The sequence below is a fragment of the Liolophura sinensis genome, chromosome 6 (genome assembly GCF_032854445.1).
Source record: "Liolophura sinensis isolate JHLJ2023 chromosome 6, CUHK_Ljap_v2, whole genome shotgun sequence".
Classification (NCBI taxonomy): Eukaryota; Metazoa; Mollusca; class Polyplacophora; order Chitonida; family Chitonidae; genus Liolophura; species Liolophura sinensis.
This window is the reverse complement of record NC_088300.1, coordinates 27,874,858-27,891,050: the sequence shown is the minus strand read 5'-3', so window position 1 is coordinate 27,891,050 and position 16,193 is coordinate 27,874,858. Positions and strand designations below refer to the sequence as shown.

The following is a 16,193-nucleotide window of genomic DNA, read 5'->3' as shown; positions in this document are numbered from 1 at the left end:
TGTATGAAGTAGTAATAACCAGAGAGAACAAAGCTGACTGACCAGTCTTAGATGAATGACCAGAGCAATGTCTCCTTAAACTCCACCTCTACATTACAAAAATCATCTGTCAACTTGACCTTTCTCTAAATGTCAAAAGAACAAAAAGAGAGGCTGTGTTTAGCAGGAGGGGATCAGTGGAGTGATTTGGCTGCTCTGTCGTGGGGCCAGCTCCCCCAACCTCCAGCGATCAATCTGTCCCAACCCTCTCCACAAATTGTTGACAAATATGCTGTCAGTAAGTCTCCAGTTATTTGGGAGAGGAGCTGGGTAATAAAGCTGTTGATACATTGCAATCATAGCCATGTTAAGGCCAGCTGACAAACATGCCTCTGTGCGCTAAAATCAACATGTTGTACATTAAACTAAACATTGAGGACGTACATCGAGAAAATGAGCTGGCACACAAGAGATCTGTTTGTGTGTGACAAAACAGAGAGAGGGGGCTCAACCGAGATTGCCTCTTACCTTGAGTACTGGGAACACGAATGTGATGAGGGATAAAGATTGGGGGAGTCAGACAGTTGTTGCTCAGCTGAGTTAGCTCACAGTTACACACCCCTACATGGGCAGATTTATCTCGGATTTTTATAACTAATCTGCCACCGGAATGTCCACAGCATGATGTATGTCCCTGTGGAGTGGAGAGACAGAAGCCTCGGGGAGATGAGTTCTCCCACAGTTATTTGTCATCCACGGAGCAGTGGTTATTAATCCTCATGTCTCTTACCTGTCCCAGATAGACGGTTCTCTGCTGAACAGTAGAGATCTCAAACCACCAGACACATGGCCTGACCACAGTTCACCGACCACACTACAGCCCCTGAAACACTTCTCCTCGATCAGACGCAACCGCCAGCCAACCTGCTCCCGTTGATTACACAGTCATTGAACACATACGAGTCTAGCTATATAGCTACCTCTCCCACATAACTTCATGCCAGGTGTCTCAAGTAGTAACGTGATTACATCTTGCATACTGACAGTAAAACGATCAGAGTTTTCTCCTGGACATGCAAAACATGATCAGTCATCCATAAACACAAGGGCCCCAACACACGCCCTGACAACACCTGAAGTGAGGTACAACCAGGGCCATGCATGCTTATGTAGATTTTACTTGTCTTTGCCCCCATGCTGCTTTTTACTTGTCATTCACAAATACAACTACTGATATGAGGAGCACGGTGTTGTCACAACTGATAATGAGTGGCCTGGAAACAGGGGAACAGGTTCTTAGACACAGGAAGCTATCATGACAGGGGGTCAGGCAGCAGACAGAGGGAGACAGGCTGAGTGGGTGGGGTGGGTCAGGTGTGTGCCAAACCTGGGTGTGGCTCTGGTGAGGACATGCAGCAGTGATCAGATTAGAAGTTCCAGGATCATTTAGTTGTCTTACACTTAAGCCAGACTTAATCTTCACTTCAAAAAACAGGATGCTGCTCTAGAACGGTTCTTACCATGTAATTTTAATTTTAATACTTAGATTTGTCTTAAACTTTCATAACAAAATTGAAAACTAGTGTTGAATTTCAAAAAACAAAGTTCATGCAAGAATTACACAACAAGACTAAATCTGGCTAAAGCCTCTGACAGCTTGGTGATCCTGGGGCCTGGACTGACAGTTGTGTCTAGGATCCACCCTTAGTCATGCATACGGCTGCATGGAGAAGGGCTGCTGTCTCCATATCCGCAAGATGTTTATCAGAGCACTAGCCTAGACAATCAACAATAGAGATCAAGACCTCAGCCAGCCAAATCACCAAAAAATAATCGCACGACTGAAGAATCAAAATACACTCTTCGCGTGTTCAGCCACTGAATAAATTTACACGTCACAAGTCAACAATAAAATGTGTCTCATTTCCAGCTGCAATTCTCATTTCCTCATGCCTACTTATCACACAAATTTAACCTTGGCATATCATTGTGAACTGTCAATCTACACAGATATAATCTACACTGAAACATAATAATCTTGACTATATTTCTTCTGAAAAGTTTAGAAAAGCCTCTCACAAAGTTTATTGTACAAATTTCCATTCAATCTTTACATTTAATATGATAAAATATTTCACATGATGAATAATCTATATCCTAAGTGACCATATATTTCGTCAATGAATTACTTGCACACATTTACCAATTCTGAGAGTTCTACTGATTTTAGAAAGGTGCTTTGAGGTTTGCTTGAAATATGGAATGATATTCTTTGGGTAAATTGTAAGTTTCAGCACCAAAAATAATATTCTGTGACATTTATTTGCCTCTAAAAATCACTTTCGTGGGCAAAATTTAAGGTCATGTACAGATGTATCCATACACACTCCCAGTCTAGATAATTTTGAGCCCTACTCAATGCTGCCACCCCCTTTTCAACCCTGACACTCACATACCTACCTTACTTATAACAACTTGAAACAAACTGCAATTAAACCTGTCTGAATGACAAACTCGCCAAGGTTGTGTAAAAAAGAATCCCTAGCAGTCAGAAGCCATTAGCTATTCACTAAACCCCTCCCCATAGACTCTCTGCGATGAGAATTTCTACCTGTGAAATGTGACCTTGTAACTATATTGACAGGAGGTTTGATGTAATTACTGGAGAATAATAACAGTGGGCTTTTTGTGGAGAAGTCAAGCTGAGGCATTTGAAGGGGGAGGGGCAGTGTTATAACTCCAGATGGCTCTCATCATATCGGCCTTCACTTTCCCCCCAACAAAGATTAGGTCTACCTGTCCATACACATGTACCTGACTTCATAGCTCACCCTGCCAAAAAAGTGTCTTCCTGCCACTAATTCTCTCTCACATCATATACAAGTTAGATTATAAACAAGAACTACACGGATGACTATCTCTTTTCAGAAGTCGAAAAAGGAAATGAACCCGTCAAAGTTCATTGACAAAAACTCTTGTATCAGGGATATAATTTTCGAGACACAGCCAGATCTCAATAACAATTAATTAAACCAAAATCCTGAAAACATGCCAGCATTGCATCAACCATCTCTGTGAACAGATGTGGTTCACTAATAAACCCCATTCATGCTGCAAATAAACTTCTTTTCTGAGAAAAAAACTTGTTTGACTTTATACTGATGGAGTGTTAGACCAAAAGTCCTCTTATAAATCAATCTATTTTAATCTCAATGATGCTGCAAATTTAACATCTGTTCTGAACATAAATTAGCTTAATTTCATACTGATCTATTGAACTATATACTACAGTCTATACTGAGCTATATTGAGTCAAATGAATATACAGAATCTCTGTATCAATTACCATTAAGTTGGGATATTATTAAATCGATTTATTTTAATCTCAACAGTGCAGCAAATTTAACTTTATTTCCGCAAATAACTCTGCTTAATTGTAAAGTGAGTATACAGGTGCAATAAATGTACATCAATTCAGCTTCATCATGTAGACAGAGTCACTGATGCCTACATATGAAATGCTCATTGTCTTAATCACAGACTCAAACAGCTATTAACCATTAAAACTAAGACAATACCCTTCAAGTTTTTTCACGGCTGAATGAAGCTACACCTAGATGTCTCTATAGTACCTACTCTATAGTTCACCAGTTTGACATCCTTACAGACATAAGGTGAACACCTCAGTGTGAGGTATAGGTGAGGTGTGTATGAGGTGTACGCCTCATGAACACCTTAGTGTGAGGTATAGATGAGGTGTACACCACATCTACATTATCTGAGGTGTACTGTACCTCAAGTGCACCTCAGTCAAATACTTATACCTTAGATGTACCTCAGCACTTAGAAGATGTACCTCAGGTGCACTTTAAAAACTTTGAGAGTTAAAAAAGTAAAAATGGCCACGCAATGGTAAAGCACTGGTGAAAAGGTCACTTTTGGCCACTTTGCTAGCCACCAGTAAGGCCTAGTTGTACAAAATAACACCACAAAGCTCTGCAGAAATACTCAGACAATGTGAAAAGCTGAAAATTATGCAAGTCCAATGAATATAAGATTGCTGACAGCGATTGAAAAATAGGCATTTTTCTATGCAATAATGATGGGAGGACCATTTTCTTCACCCATGCCATTTGTTACTAAGGAGATTGCATGGTCTCTAGCTTCTTACAGAATACACCAGGCTGCAGGAAACAACCAATTATGCACTGTTTGATGCTTCCTGGGACAGAATTTGTAACATGTTTGGGCACATAAATGGCTCTAAAAGGTTTTAAAAAAGGAGTAGCGCTAAACTTTGATCAAGTAGCTAGAAAACCTCACGTAAAAGTATACCACTGTTGTTGCATGTGAATCAGGTAAAATTTACAGACACTGTAAACAAAGAACAGCTTGCACTTGCAAACTTAAGTGTTTATGCTTGTTTTCCATCAAAATAAAAGTGAAAACAGTATACACCCACCTTGCCTATGAGCATGTACCTCAGCCATTCCTCAGTTGTACCTCAGATACACCTTAGGCATCATATTTTTTACCTAATATTTACATGGTACACCTCCACTGAGGCGTACTATAGGTGTGCTTGAGGTACTAATTTGCATAATTGGCAGATACACCTTTAATACACCTTAACTATACCTTAGACACATCTCAGTTCAGATATGCTGCACCCCAATGGTACACCCCAGATGTACCTCAAGTGTACCTCTAGTATATCTTATAAAGGTAAAGGGATGTGCTCTCTCTGATTATCTGTTTGAATTGTTAACACAAGCCTGATGCCAGCTATTCATGCATGTGCATTTACTTCAAGCTACTCATTAGCGAGTTATTTTTAGCCATAAATAGTACACATTCATGGTTATACTCTTGTTTTTTTTTTTAAATCACAGCTAAAATGCTCCATCTATCTTATTTCCAGGGCATATGTTAAAGTTAGTGATGTGGAGGCCTATATTACATTTATAGCCATTCCTAAACATAGAATGTGAACACATGAGAACAAGTATTGGTGATAACTTTATTTCTGTGCACCAAAATACCATGGGTCAAGCCAATAGGCATGTAAAAATGTGTGGCGTTTGTACAACAGAAAACAATACAACTGTTAGAGATAAATACAAAAGGCATCTAATGTAGAGGAAACCTATATCAAATTTATCAACTTACTTCCCTTCTGGATTCTGATAAGAACTCACATCAGCCTGACTGAACATGAGGGCCTGGAGCTGCAGGGGAGCTGGCCATACAGTGGTCAAACCCTGGACGACAGTGATCAGTGGAGAAGTTATAGTTTGAGGCTATAGAGGAAGTATGATACCTGTCTGACTAAGACAGGACGTCTGGCCTACCCTCAAAAGGTGCTGACCATACCTGGCTACAATATGCACCCCCACCCCTCAACCAACACACACACCTTAACCATGCTACTGTTAACTGATTCACACAAATATTGCATTTCACCAATTAAATTACAAAAACTGCCATCAGATTTGTTAGTAATTTAGTAATGGTCTCATAAAGTATAAAAATAAATGGATTAAAATTCAACAGTGCCTTTCTGACATGACTTAATAGCTAAGTATATATTAAAACTTGGCAAGAGTGAGCCGCTATGCTCACTCATTACCATGATTACAGCACCTTCAGGTGACGTCACCGCTAATGACAAACAATCATGTTTACCTGGTCGATGAAGAGACATACCTGCTGAATGTGTGTGTTCTCAGCTGAAGTGTTGATCAGCAATTCCACAAGAAAGCATTACAGCCTAGTGGCCACACCTGAGCTGCATCACAAGACCTGTCTTCACACAGGTGAAAGGAAAACAGTTTACCTGTGTTTTGTTAACTCTGACACAGCTTGGTCAGCAAGGCACATTCCTGCACTTGCTTAGCGTATGGTTGGCTTGGTCTAAACCCTATTGTGTGGTCATGCCTTGAGGGATGGCTGGACCGGCTTGGGTTAGACCCAGCACGCTCTGTCAACATGGACCCCCTGAGAGAAGGGTATATCCCAAACCTTAACTACAAGGTGACCCTACAGCATCCCCAGTACCATTCCATCACTACTGTGTTCAAGTTTGTTTGTGATATTGGTATAATATCCTGAAAACGTTCTGTTAAAAGTAAATCCTTGTCAATAATGCTCTATGCCTTGATGATGAAGCCTTTATACTTCTGCTTCAGATTTACTGCTGACTGAAATACAATGTATGTTCTGTTATAGGGTAAATCAATCTCAACCATGTTCTCTGCCTTCATGATCATCTGTTGAGCCACAGGGTTCATCTCAGAAAAACACACAACCCTTTGATCAAATAAAGCTTCACGATATAAGTGTAGAATACATGTAAGTGTATGTTTGGGGTTTTACATTGCACTTCACAATTTTTTAGTCATATGACGACGAGAAGTTGCTAGGTGAGTGAGCATATACTGTGTCTTCTTGTGGCAGGACAAGTCCATGCTGCCAAAGTGCTCTCGCCACTGAAGTATCATGCCAAAGACACTAGACAGGACTCCACACCCAATTAAATTATGCTGATACCAGGCAAACCAGTCATGTTTTTTCCTAACTCTAAACTCTCAGAGCTTGAACACTAAACAAGGCAACATCAAGAACCATTTTCAAAATTTTTGGTACGACCTGACACCAAAATAGTTACAATCTAAGAGGCAAACAAATTATATCACCATTGTGAAGGTGTGGCCAGAGGGACAGAGTTAAAGAAGGGTTATATGCAAGAAAATTTCAGTTATTCATTTGGAAATGCGAAAGTTCAGTTTCAGCTGGAGCTCTTCAGCAGAAACCTTATTTAATCATACCTGTATATCTGTACAGGCCAACAACTGACTTAGCACCTAAGATCTCATACCCATATAGCACTCTGCCTTTCAAAACTGACTGGACTACCTCTGGTTTTCTGTTCATGAAGAAAAGGAAAAAAAGCCCAAGATGAAGCTCACAGCCTACAGGCTCCAAACAATAGCTACTTCTGTCTCATCATCAGCCAATTTCCACACAAAAATCCCAAAGGAAAAGTTTCCCTTAATAAAGGGTGATTTCCACAACTCATTTGTTGTTGTTTCTTTTTTGGTTTGTCTTCATTTTTCATCAAAGCCCATACACTGTTTATTGTACTACAATTAGAACATGCTTGCCTTTGTGTGAACCAAGCTTAGCTTGCTGCACTAGCTTTAGCCAACTGCCAACATGCACCAGGAGCTATGATACCGCTATCAGGTAGGTATGATAATAATTACATTTCATCTCACAAATCTTATACAGTAAAATTCTCAGTCTTGCCCCTACTCAAACTATTATATATCATTTTTTAATAATTGAAAAACGAAGTAAGCATTGAGTATACATGTAAATGTTGTTAGTAATATACTTGAGATGCGTGTTTGTGGAATATATAGAATAACATATTAATAGTTCATGCAGAATTTGGAAAGACAATTATGAAAATTGTCAAAAAGTAGATATGGTAGAAGTGTTCAAAACATTTTTGAACACTTCACACACATAAGTTACATTGTTTGTTTGTTAGGGCTTTAAACACTTACATCCAGACATACTTGAAATTCCAAAAACAGCATTCTAAACATGAAAATAATGTAGTAAAACATTAGGGAATGTGTTAAATCATAACTATTTTCACTGTCCATCTTTTGATTTTCAATCACAAGCAAATAATTCATCAGTTGTCAGCACTAATTACAGGAGAAGATTCAAACCTTCAATGTCCCCAAAGTGATAGTAAAATGTCTATACGCTGCATTACGTAACATTAAATATAAACAGCCATCAAGTGGATGAACATGTTCCACATTAGCTGCTGTCATCACATTGAACAAAAACTTATTCTTTTTTTTTTTTAGAAATCTCATGTATTGAAACTGATGGTTTCAAATTTTGGGAGGTTTTATGTATATAATTTTATGTACATAAATTTAAGGAGATTTTAACAATGTCAAAGTTGTCATAATAATCAATTATTAGCCCCCTCTACTTACACAGGCTGTATCAATTAATATCATCATATATGGGAATACAACTGTTTCATCTTCCCAGAAGTATGCAATTTTTTTTTAAACAAAGAATTAAAAAAGATTTTCATTTGTCTCCATTGCCAAAGTCATAAACTCTAGATGCCCCTTGTCTGCATGATAGCTCTCTGATTTACTTCACTTTTTTTTAATAATCAGAACACGTTAATGACATGAAAATATGTACCTTAGATTTTTGCTTATAAACTATTAAAAACTTGCTTTCATTCCAGGTAATTAAGTGGAAGAGGAGCATAAAAAATAATCACTTGCACAATGAGGACATACGAAAATAAATTTCTTTTTCTGAATGTTTACATGGTCTCATTATAGAGGTTATGAGGAGAAATTTTGAAAATCTGCCAAAATCATCTCTGATTTGTTGTAGCATTTCTACACGACATGTATTTATACTTTAGTCGAGGCTGTTCGCCAAGATTACACAAGAGCCATAAGATGTATATATATCATGTTCACGGAAATATCCCTGTGACTGCACTGATCATTACAGCATGATTTCTGATATACACTGCTTTATCACTCCTGTTTACAATAGTGAATGTACAGATCAGACATACAAGTCTGCAAAGTGAAAACACATGCACGCTCATTTCATTATAGCCTTCAGTTTTCATGAAGATGATCTGCAGTCTATCAAGTGTGCTCATGTCAACGACAGAAATAATTCAATGGGTAACAGCAGTGAAAAAAGGAATGCTGTTAAAGGGCAAGTGCATCAGAGCAATGTGTTGTTGTACTGAGTTCCGCAGTGATCAGCTGCCCACAGGCAAATATCAGCATTTGCCTGACAGAAGACTGGAGGTAACGGTCAACCATAGCATGTGCTTTGGGTGTCAGGAAATGTGTGGGTGGGTGGGTTGATGAGTATCCAGATATGTGTGGGTGTGTTGTCACCAGGATATGTTTGGCAGGGTGGGTGGTTGCTAGGATATGTTTGGGTGAATGTCTGGATATATGTGGTGGGTAGGTGTTTGTCAGGATATGTTTGGGTTGATGACTGGTTGTCAGGATCTATGTGGTGGGTGGGTTGTTGTCAGGATATGTTTGAGTGGGTGGGTGGTTGTCAAGATATGGTTTGGTGGGTATCTGAGATGGGTCTGCAATCTGCATCAGTCTAATAATAATTAAGCCTTAACATTTCTCATTGTTCATGTACATGTACACGTCAGTGAGGCATGATAATCACCTTTATACATGTTAATTAAGTTCCCATACTATAATTCTGATGAACAATTCATTTATTTATTTCATTTATCTTTAATGCCATACTCAATATGTTTTTCCTAATTACAACAGTGATCATAAATGTAGGCAGACTCTATAAAAAATTACTAGTGCATCTAATCATAAAACCTAACCGTACAACAGTACTTCAGAACTTATGTTCTTACAATTTTTTCCTTCTCTCATGTGAAAAAACTACAAAGGGATGTTACTAAGATAGCCGTAGGAAGATCCTCTGCTATTTCGCTTAATGATAACACAACAATAATGGCCGTACAACCTCCAGGTCAATTTTAGTCAGACTAGAGCTCCACTAAAAAACTTAAACTTATACTTAATCCACAAAAAACATTACACGAAGTCAGATATGAGCACTAGATGATCATTGTGATATTATAAAGTAATTCCACATAAGCCATTTTTTATTGTTTTCAGGGTGCGGCACCTTGAAACACAAGGCCAACAAATGCATTGTAGTCCCATCCAATAAAGCCTCTTAAATAACCAAAGTGATTAACTGCTGATAAATTCTGAGACATTCATCAAGATAGAGGTTTATTGTCTATAAAGGCACAGGCATATGGATTATAAAAAGATATCATAATGGTACATACCTATAGTTATGCATGATATCCCGATTACTTATGATATGCAATGCATATGTAAATGTGTAAGTTCAGAATTCAGGACCAATGCAACTTTAATGGACCATTAACAATTATAAAACATACAGCACACCTTAATTAACCATACATGTTTAACATTCCATGGTTGACTACACCTGCATTTATACTAATATATACCCAGCTTTTATAAATGCATGCAGAATCAACAAGTATCCCAATCCCTATGTAAATAAGATATATAGCAGATTAAAACAAAAGCATAATTATCACAGCAATAGAGCAACATCAAGCAGCTTGGTATTACATACTACGGACCTACCCTAAATAGATGCTATCCTACAATGTAGGTGTTTAAATACACAACACATGTTCCCTTCATTTGCAGATATGGAGAACACCTACAGTTTGGTATGTAAAATGCACTTTAAGAAGCACAGAAAGGCATTAAGCATGTTAAAATGATAATTCTGATGCAAACACCTAAATCTTTCTGAGAGGATATTAAACAAACTTAACATAAAACTCTGAAAGCGTCCATATAATGTGGATCAACATGAATTAAATAAAATGCATGGCTTGAATTAAAATATTAAACTTTAGGTGAAAAAGAGTAATCAAAATACACACCTATATAGACTGAGAACATAAGAATGGTTTAACAGTGTAACATTTAAATCCAAATCCCACATTGGAAAAATCTGGTAAAAATGAAAAGAAGAAAAAATAAAACACTTTGCAGTTCTTCAAAACAATAATCAGGTCATGGCATCAGTGGTATAAAGAAAGTGTGTTCCAGATTTGAACAGTCTTACTTAGATATGCCACACCCAAACACATAAACATATCCATGTACTGGTGCAAGTCAAAAGCTTCCAATATTTCATTCACAGCAGCTTGGACAATGAAACAATATTATTACATCAATAAATTTAAATTAAGCAACACCGTTTAATTACCCTAAGTGAATAATAAAGGAGTACCAGAAAATACTAGAATCTTGAATTACGTAATTATAACAAATGTCTATTAGCAGTCTGTACTGGTAAATCCTTAATAATTGATTAATGTAAATATTTCACACATGAAGTCACCCAGAAATTATTCAGACACTAACTCCACACTATGATATATAAAACCACATGACAGAGATATCTATAATCAACAGCTTCATTCCAGCAGAGAGAGATTACAGAGATATTTTCGGAGGAAATGGAGCTTATCGAAGCTGACATGAGATCCATGGTGATGGATAACATCAACTACAAGAATTCTGCTGAAATAAAGCTTAACCAACAAGGGTACTTATGAAGCAAGCAAGGCCAAGTATACAAGGCTACAGTCATGGCACCATTAGACATACAAGTACATGTACATGTATAAACAAAGGTAACAGGGATATTACAAAGTTCATGCAGCATAATTCAACATCAGAGATACGGTAAATCATGGGCAGAAGGAAGACAATGAAGCTTTTCACATTAAATGAAGGATGTTCACAATGATAATAAGGAAGACAATGAAACTTACCACATTAAAGACGGAAGACCACATTGCACGGTAAACAAAGGTAAGAAGGAAGCTAATGAAGCTCAATACCACACTGCACGGTAAACAAAGGTAAGAAGGAAGCTAATGAAGCTCAATACCACATTGCACGGTAAACAAAGGTAAGAAGGAAGCTTACAAAAATTTAGATACTGACAGGATAAAGCATGGTTATTACAATTAAAGGAAGACAGTGAATCTTTCCACATTAGAGATAGGGTTAATAATGGTAAGAGAAAGCAATCCACATTGAAATAGGTTAAAGAATGGTGATAATGAACTCATGAAGCTTTACCATATTCAAGATATATGGTTAACACAGACAATGACAGGATGAGAGATATAAAGGAAAGGAATGGTGACAATATGGACACTAATTGAGAATAATTATTTAAAATAGTAACACAGAACTGATCTTGAAGATACGGGGTGGGGGAGTTCAATGTTTTCCATCAGAAAGGTTAATTTTACTTTCAAAAAGATCAACACATATCACACTGTTGTACAAAGATGACATACAAAATCAACCATAAAATCAAGTGACATAAAACAGACAGACCAGGCAAAATGTCAGGTATCATTTAAGATTTCAGATATAGAAGATGTGACAAGACTTCAGGTTCTCATGGTCATGCAGACATAGTTATGTAGACATGACAGATGCTCGAGCAAAGAAATCTAACACATGTAGACAATCCTTGACAGTAGCACATAGCGATGTTACATCTATCAGCTTACACAGCTTACATCTCTGACAAGACCCCAGAATAGCAACATCTGCAGATTTGACATGTCCTGCTTGTCCTGCTTGTTTTTCTGCAGGCTGCGTCAGGGAAATTTGGGTGAGTATTAAATAAGCAAAGCATTCTATTTATTTTATATATTCTAATAATACAATGCCTAATCAAACAGACAAAATATATAAAATTTATATAAAATACTAGCCACATAATCCATTTCCTACCCAAAGTACGTGTATATGATATATCTCAGTACTGAGATTGTTACTTTTTATTCATAATTTCATTTCGGCCACGCTGCTCCATACTGCAAGTTATTAAGCCATGCATGAAAAGAAATACATCCTTGACTGAATTCCAAAAGAAAGTCATTTTGTAAAGATAAATTCAACCAGGTACAGTATTATGGGTGACCAGGTGCCACAGTGTTATAATTTCTTGGATTTATAAACTCGTTTTGACTTCTGTTATTTCTGACAGGTTAGTATTATACCATAGAATTAAAGCCAGTTGGATAGATCACTGCACTTATCACTTACACTGTGCCTATAACCGTGATGACCAGATTCAAGCAAGACATAAGGAATTTAACAAACTCATTACATTGTGGAATGAAACAGGTCAGGAACAATAGGCTTATAATCAGGATCCCCCAGAAACACACCTTCACTTCCCATCCTTTCTTCACAACAACAGGCCATTGTATTTCAATCAGAAATTTCCAGAGATAAGCTTTAATAATAATACATTACTGTGACATGGAAGTGGTAGTACACAGCTTGTGTTTCACCACAAAACTTCATAAAACAAAGGCCTCTTGACATTTGAGTTCATTAAAATAAAGCACACACACACACACACAAAAAAAAACACGCTCCCTTTTTGCATAGCAGACTTGTGAGTCAAGAACTTCACACTATTTTTTTTGTCAACATGTCACACTGATAAAAACAGACGTGGTAAGTATTATGCTGAATAGGAAACTAATAGGGTAATAACCATAAACACGCTTACATTCTACAATAAAGCCAACTCTGAAAACTTCATATGTTTAATGCGTTAGTTAAGTGTCTCCATCGTATACTGAGATGCACCAAAAATCACCATGTTTACATACACAGCAATGCATGTTTGACATGTTTCAAAAATGCAAATGTATACACATTTACTACTTGTTCATATATTTGTTATAGAGGGCCTTTGGGAAGAGCAAATAATTGTACAATCTGATGGTCCTTAAATGAAACTAATGATCATAAACATCGTACTTTATAGAAATTTGGGAAGAAAAATCAAATGACACCATATAAAATCAGTGTGGTCTCGTGGGTGACTTGAATATACTGGCAATTAAGTTTTCAACTCAAAAACATCCCATGATACTATAATGAGTGAACAAACAAGCCCACACTTCATCTCTATGTAAAACGTCTATGACCACTAGATAATCAAGAGCTTCCCATTTGGGGGCCGCTCTTCTCATCCCAAACACAGAAAGCTTTAATAAAGCTTTATGAATGAAACCATTAATTCAGATGTAGAGCTCTGTGGAGAGGCTTGACCATGGAGAAGTAAGACCACAAAAGCTGCCCATGGAAGAGTGGACATGGGAAGACCTGTGTTTATTTGTCCTTCCCATGGGACAAGCTATAAAGATGACAAACTAAGCTGCCGCAGTCCCATCAACTCACACAGATACAAGCCTTCACTTCATCCTGAAAGGTTTTCTTTAAAGTATATGGGCTTGGAAGCTACAGAATAGGCAAAGGCTGAACATACACTCAAATTTCTTAGACGCTATGATGAGAATCCTTATCAAGATGCTTCAATGAACCCAGTTCTTGTGTCCACTCAGAATTCCAGGGATTGCATTAAAGCCTCATAAAGATCAAGGTAATGACACATATCCACAGTTCATGGAAGCTACGATATGGCCCCTTTAAGATGAAAGTGTCCTGACAAGTCAACCGTGATACAGACTCCCAGTTTTTACAACTAGAGCCTGATGCAGATTTATTTCTGTTACAGCCACATTGATGGTCATTACATATATACTGACTATATAAAAGTATACAATTTGAAAGACAAACTTACCTGAGTGTTACAGTGATCACAGGTGGCAGCCCATCCTTCCCAAGTAAGGGAACTGTAATGAGGAGATCAAAGGATAAAATAAGATGTGAACAGGTAGATGTGTTTGATGCTATAGGTATGTTATTAGGTGTCACATGACTGGGCTCCACCTCATCAATATGCATGAAAGCTTGCAGTCACAAGAGTAGTTGTCACATGACCTTGCCCCATGACAGTAGCCCAGTGAGTATAAAGCTACCACTTTTTGCTGATGTTTCCCGTCTTTATAACATTTAACCACACATAGCTATCAATATGCTAATAGACAATTTACAGAGAGGCTGAACAAACCTTGAAGACGTGACCTTGTCTTGTGATAACACACTGAAAATTTTCACTTATCCCTCTGAAACTCTCATCTACTAGTGTGTCCATATCCATGTGTCTGACAACAGGGTAGTTGTAAGATTTCCTCTCTTCAGTCATAAAAACATTATAATACATATCTATATCTATACACAAAATACACTGTCTTTCAGAAACAGTCAATTATCAAAAACCAATCACCGATCAAGTATATCTGGTGAGATAATGTCATCTGGATGAAGACAAACATCAAAAGCATCACACAGAAAAGATATTCCATAGAATGTTATCTTAGAAACAGACAATTATCAAAAGTATCATAATACCACAAATATATTCCAAAGCTTCATGAGTTTAGAGCCGAAGATCAATATTGCAACAGAATAAATCATAAATCTCTCCTTCCAGAAGGCAACTTCAGTACTCACAGGAAGAGACCTCTAAAAATCAAAGCAGGCATCATTAAACAGGCCACCTGCACTATACATAAATATACTTTCGTTTATTTTTTTAGACTTTAGACTTTTGTGAAGAGTGTTAAAGGCTTTCAAACATTTGAATTCTGCGGTGGGCTATATGAACCATACTATTAAGAGTTTAGAAACTCTGATGTCACAGGAAGTTTTTTCAACTCTAATCACGACACTAAATGTTGTAATAACCCTTTACACTCTTCTGAGTAAAAGATTATTAAAATAATTTAAAAAAATCCTTCCTTTGGGTGATCATCAAGAAAAAAGGTGATGTGACGTCAGAATTCAGATATTTGAATGCCTTCCCACACCCCAAAATCTAAAAAAAAAAAAAAAATGAGAGTTTTTTACACATAGTTTTCAGTTGTTTGTATGATGAAACTTACTACATACCTTAGCTTTTTATTACTTTGAAGCCCTTAAGACAATCAGGCTAGGCTACAATATGGGATGATATACTTTATCCCAGATATGGTGAGGAAGTCAAGAACAAACAAACTCTAAAAGTTGATCCATTCTCAAGGCAGGTATGATCTTGAAGCTTCAGGACAAATTTGGTGAAGATTAGTCCATCGCAGTTCCAAAGATTCATGCCAACACCGTCACAGTTCATAATGGACAACACATGCCACATAGTACAAATGCAATATATACATGTACACATGTATACATAACAAACAAATGCTGTGATCATCTTAAGAATATACAAGAGAAAAACAGAAGAAAAAGAAATTCTATCATGTTCTTATTGTAAAAACTTAATCCCCTTCTAAATGGGCTCACAGTTTGTAACCGCAAAAGTTTTGATCAGTCAACTTATCGTATAGATTCTTCTCCACAAGGAAATTAAAACTGAGGAAAACAGGTTCTTGACAAAAAAACACCAAACACAAAATGGAGAAACTGAATTCATGAAATACATGTACGGCTGATAAAAAGGAGTGGTATGTGTCTGTACAAAACCTGAAATACAGGATTTTAATTTAAAAGCCTAGAACACAATAACTTTACCAATAAAATAAAGTATAAATCAGGCGTTGGAGAATACGAAATGGAACAAAGGGATGTTGGATTACCCTTCATGATACTTAA

At 37.1% G+C, this 16,193-nt stretch overlaps 1 protein-coding gene across 1 annotated transcript in view; it reads right to left on the bottom strand.

Annotated features, from left to right (window-relative positions):
- The window catches only part of LOC135466610 (uncharacterized), a 50,578-nt gene that overhangs the window by 10,011 nt on the left and 24,374 nt on the right, over positions 1-16,193 (bottom strand). The window contains exon 2 of the mRNA XM_064744186.1: positions 14,284-14,335. The gene's annotated coding sequence lies outside the window, so the exon portion shown is untranslated. The remainder of the gene's footprint in view (positions 1-14,283; positions 14,336-16,193) is intronic.